The following is a 6000-nucleotide window of genomic DNA, read 5'->3' as shown; positions in this document are numbered from 1 at the left end:
AGAGTTGTTCTCTTGGGCTTGAGATGGAGATTAAGAGAGAACTGTTCAGTCATCTTCTTTAAAGATCACAAAGTATGAGAAAAGGACAAAGAAGCAACCCTTTGCTTTTGTTGTTACTAGTCCAATTACACAGATATGACTTTCAGCCTTCCTGCTTATCTGTCCATTGGTTGACTAAAGACTGTTATATGATTCTGGTTTAGGTTTTAGACTTGACAGATGAAAACATTTCAGTATTCATCCTCAAGGATGAATAATACATTCTGTAAAGGAGAGACCCAGGGTACCCAAAGATCTTTTAAAAGAAGGCTTAGAAGTTTTTATGTAGTTAATCTGCCTTGTAAATAGTTAAAATCAGACAGACTTTCATAGTATCACATTCTCCTCTCCTCCTCATTACACAATAACATCAGAACCAACTGAACGCTAGAGATTTCATAGTGAAAGGAAATGGTTCTAAGAAATGGCAAAGATAATTTACAGTGTTTGTATTCTTTTTTCCTTTCATGTCTTATAGTTGGAAAATGAAGCAAGTGTGAACTTTCTTTTTTTTTAAAGATTTTATTTATTTTGAGTTTTGCAATTTTCCCCCAATCTTACTTCCCTCCCCCCACCCACCACAGAAGGTAATTTGCCAGTCTTTATGAATGTGAACTTTCAAATGGTAATTGAATTTTTAAAAGTCACATAATTTGGCTCCCAAGGGCCAGACTCAACCTTCAGCCAGGTTTATGATCCATGACCTAATCACGTTTTTTGACCTATGTGATGTAGTGTTTTTAAAGCAGATTATTATAATAGAGCTGAATAGCTGGAGAGACCAGTGGGAAGGGTAGGATATGAAACAAAGTATGGATTGTGAGGCCAGGACTATTAGAACAATGTTCTCCCTTCCTCACCTCTGCCTCTTGGAATCTTTTTCTACTTTCATAGCTCAGGTCAAAAGCAACTTCCTTCATAAAGACCCATTCTGCACCTCCCCAGCCATTAGGGTTCTACCAACTGTGTTGTGTTTATTTTGTATTTTCTAATCTGTATTCATGTTGTTTCTAGCAGTTGTTCTTAACTTTTTTTCCATCATGGACTTACCTTGGCAGTGTGGTGAAGCTCCTGGGTCCTCAGAGTAATGTTTTAAATGAATAAAATAAATACAAGAGATTATAAATGAAATCAATTATATTTAATACAGTTACAAAAATTTGGTTTTAAGTTCATAGATCCCAAGTTAAGTAGCCCTGTGTATCTAGTAGAATATATACTTCTTGAAGGCAGGCCCTCTCTTTACTTTTGCCTTTGTACTCTCAGAGTCTAGTGAAGATCCTTGTACATAGAAGACACTTAAAAGAATGTTGGAGTAAAGAGAAATGAAAAATTATCTAAAGCTATGTTAGTGTTAGGTAAATAAAGGCCAAATGTATTCCATTCAGAATACCTCTGGGGAGGAGAATGTCACATACAGAAGAAAGGGGAACTGAACTTGGGATGAGAGGAATTGGATTCAGATCTCATCTTTGTCTTAGGAATTTGGACAAATCATCTCATCTCTCTTGCTCTCAAATTCCCTTTCTGTAAAATGAAAGACTTTGTCTTGCTGTCCTTTGAGGTCCCTTCCATTTTTAAGTCTATAATTCTATGATACAGAGATTGTGGGACTTCTAATATTCCAACTCCAAATCCCATAATTCCATAATATGAATTTAAGTCAAAATGCAAATAATTGGTGGAAAACCAGACACACAGAATGTCATAGGGAGCAGAGACTATAAATGTCCCAAACAGATTTTTCCCCCTCATAAATAGGTTTGAAAAAGTCTAAATTGACTAGTTCATTTGTGTGGTTGGTTAGTCCTTTTAATCATAAATAAATGGAAGGATGAGGTAGAAGAGTAAAGCAGACAATTCTAACAGTTTGTGGGACATGAATTGAGGAAAGCAAATGTGGGTGAAACATCACAATAGGGTCTTCGAGTAGCCGGTGAACCAGATGAAAATGAAATTAGATAGGAAAGGGGAGACACAGATACTTTCCTGGCAAGTTTCACTCATGCCTATAAGCAGAAACTACTCAGACCTATGGAATCTGGGAGTTGGAAGGCCAATATAACATCAACAATAATAGCCAGGGTAGCTAGGTCATGCAGTGGATAGAGCACTGGCCATGGAATCAGGAGGAACTTAGTTCAAATCTGGCCTTAGACACTTAATAATTACCTAGCTGTGTGATCTTGGTCAGGTCACTTAACCCCATTGCCTTGGGAAAAAAAAAAAAACCCCAAACAATAATAACAGCTAGTCTATGAAACTTATACCAATAAGTGCCAAAGATGTTAAAGAGTAGTCTGTGGTTAGATATATTTAAAGCCGAATTAGCATCCTGAAATAAAAAATGAATGAAAAGTACATTTTTAAAAGTAAATGATATATTTAAAACACCTAATCAATTTTGATGTGTTTTCTAATAACTATATAATATACCATAAGTGATCTGGAAAACATCCTGTATGTATAAATTAATAAAACATAAGATCTATTAGTAGAAATATTAATACTTCTTTGATAAAAAGAAGTAGTAGACTGATAGACCTTCTTAGATAATCAATGAGCAAGATGGAAAAAAACTGAAAGAAATATTTTTGGAACATATATTTCTTGACCAAGTAATAGTGCTAATATGTCTTTTAATTGAATTTGCTAATGTTACTAAAATGTTTTACCTCTAAACGTAACCTTTGAATCATCAAAGATCTTCAAATGGATTCAGAAAAGACTTCCATAGGCCATTTCCACTTGAATTCAAGAAACAACATATCGACACAAAACATCAAGCAAATGGCTTAGACAGGCAGGTTTTTTTTAGAAATGGAGGCATTTATGATTGCAATTCATGACTGATCATTGCCTCTATAACTTACAGGATATTTTTCCTTCTTTAATTAGTGATCAGTGTAGATTATACAAGGAAATAGGAGAGACTGTAGGCTTAAAAACTTGCATCTATTGAATATTTAACAAGTCATGGCACAGGATTAGAATCAGTAATCAGAAACTTGCCATCTTTCAAGGAACATAGATGATAAGTTGCTATACTTCAAATACAGTACTTGAAATAGCCTGGAGAATTCAGTCAATAAACTACTGGAATAGGACCACTACATTTCAAATTATTGTCCACAATCTTCTGGACATAAAATTGATGTAGTAGAAAAAATTTAAGAACACTTTTAAAAAAATGCCACCATTCCAAATGCTTATTCAAACTATTATGGAATGAAGAAATCAACATTCTTTGGGAAAAATGAAGTATATATCATATCTGTCATATGATCTGCTACTTGAGTTATAACCAATGAGCCAATAAAAGAGAAGCATATATCTTAAATCTTTTATTCAACTTGAAAAAGCAGTTATTTTATCTTCCTGTGCAACTCTGCAAAGAATTAAATATTAAAGAACAAGAGCAGGATAGTGTTTCTCATAATAATCCTTTGAAGTACGTGCTATTATTTTAATTTACAGATGAGGAAAAAGGATCCCAAAAGTTAAGTGATTTGTCCATGATCCCACAGAGATTAAATATTTAAACGAACCCAGGTGTTCAGTTTTACATATGTTATCTCCCCTATTAGCACATAGGCAGGAGCCTGTTATATTTTTGTTTTTGCTTTTCTTTTAGCACTTAATCCAGAGCCTAAAATGCAGTAAGCACTTAATAAAGGCTTGTTGATTGATTGCTTGATTGATTCATTTGACCCTGTTATCTCCTAACATTATCATCATATAGTTCTCCATAACAAATATAGAAAGAGCTAAAATTTTTGCCTCTACTTCTTCATACTCCACCCACTTTTCAACCCCATTTCAATCTACCTTTTAAGCCAGCATTCAACTGAAAAGGCTGACTTCAGAACTGCCAATTTCCAAACTGGGTTAATATAGTGATGTTTTATCAATCCTCCCCCTTCTTTATTTTTCTGTGGCTCTTCCCCTTCTTAGGCACTGCTCCCTCTGTCTTAATGACACTGTGAATTCTTTGACTATCTACCTATCTGATCATTTCTGTTTAGTTTCTTTTGCTGAATCCTTTTCTAAATCCCACCCTTTTGGTGTAAATACACACCAGGGTTCTCTCCTAGACTCTCTATTTCCATGAATTTTATTTTAATTCCTATATAGAAGACCCTAAATTTCCCATATCCAGTCTTTATCTGTCTCCTGATTTACAATCCCAAATCACCAGCTGCTTGCCAGATATCTCTATCTATGTGTTTCATGGGTCTTCTCAAATACAAATCATCCCAAACAGAACTCTTTATATAAAGCACAATCCCCTATTCATAGCTTCCTTCTTTCAGGTGAGATACTGTTATTGTACCAGTCATACTGATTTATAACTCTTTATTCTTATTCTCTTCATCTACTCATCCAATCCACTGACAAATCTTGCTGATTTTATTTCTTTAGTTCTCTTATATCCATCTTCTCTCTCTGCATTCCACAATCCCCCTGGTTCAAGCTCTTTTCAACTGCTGCTAGGATTATTCCAATAGACTCCTAACTGATTTCCCTGTCTTAAGAATCTCCTCTCTCTAATCTGTCTTCCACATGGTTGAAAATGTCCTAAAAATACAGATCTGGTCAGGGAACTTCGTTAAGAAAAATCCTTGACACATAGCGTATAATAAATGTTTCTCTTTCTTCCTTCCCCTCTCTCCTTCTCTTACTCCCTACCTAATGTAATATTAAGATGTTTAATGTTCAGGATCTAGGAAGATTGTGCTTTGAGTGTGGGCAGACCACAGCTAAAATATTACATTCTTATCTAACAGTCACATTTTAGGAAGAATATGAACAATGGAACATGCAGATAAAAGGGACTTGGAGAATGAGAGGCTTCAAAATCATCTGAAAGGAATGACAGTTGAAGGAATAGAGAGAGTGTTTAGCCTGGAAAGGAGAAGACTGGGGGTGGAGGTGGGGTGGGGGAAGGACAGATAGTGCTCTTCTAGTAAAGACTATCTTGTGGAAAAGGTGTTGTCTAATCATCTCCAGAGATGATTTAGCCTACTGCTAAATTTTCAGAGTGAGCATTTAAATCCCTTGGAAACCAATAGGTGCTAAAAATAAGAACTAGATTTATTATTTGGTTGATTGTCTAGACTTAAGAAAATGATTGAGAAAATGTTAAAAATGCAGATTAAATCTAACAGTGTATTTTGTGGGAACCAGGAGATTAATTAAATTAATATTTAATAGCACATACCTGGGTTGGGCTCCTCTTGCCCCAGAGGGCAAAATAAAACTAAAAATTCAAAGTAAAACCTAGAAGCAATAGCTAGAAATTATGAAGTTTTTTTTATTTGATACAAGGAAAAACTTTCAGAAATTAGTGCAGTGAAATGACTTTGGGGGATAATGACTTCTATCATGTTAGAAATCATCAAGTGAAGAGCAGATGATCACTTGTCAGGGTTGTTATATGAAAAATTACTGTTTCAGTGCAAGTTGACCTTAAACCTCTGAAGATACTTCAAACTCTGATTTTCTATTCCCCTAAGCTTTGGCAAGTACTACTACTAAATAACTTGGTAAATGATATTTTTTGCATTTTCCTATTCTTTAAAAAGGCAGGATCAGTTAAGATGCTCTACAAAGGCCCTTTACAATCCTGTGGTTTTGTGAATAGATTATTGTTAAGGTCTCAATTCTAAAAAAGTACAATTCCAAAGTACATTACATGCAAAATTTCATTTAATTAATGGTTAAAGTAAGAATTCCTAGGCCCTTTAAAGCATTTAGCAACACTCCAGAGATGGGGAAAGAATCTAAAAAAGGCAACAGAAAAAGAACTTTTGCATTGACATTGCATGAATTTTGGTTTCAGGTACTCAACTCGAGATATGCCATTACTCTATAGAACACATTTTCTGTCTAATGCTTGCAATAAGGAAGAGTCTCCTGAATTAGAATTCCCAGGTGCATTTGGCTGCAGTGAAACTCACA

The sequence above is a fragment of the Macrotis lagotis genome, chromosome X, assembly GCF_037893015.1.
Source record: "Macrotis lagotis isolate mMagLag1 chromosome X, bilby.v1.9.chrom.fasta, whole genome shotgun sequence".
NCBI lineage: Eukaryota > Metazoa > Chordata > Mammalia > Peramelemorphia > Peramelidae > Macrotis > Macrotis lagotis.
The sequence above is the reverse complement of the archived record's forward strand: the minus strand, read 5'-3'. Positions refer to the sequence as shown.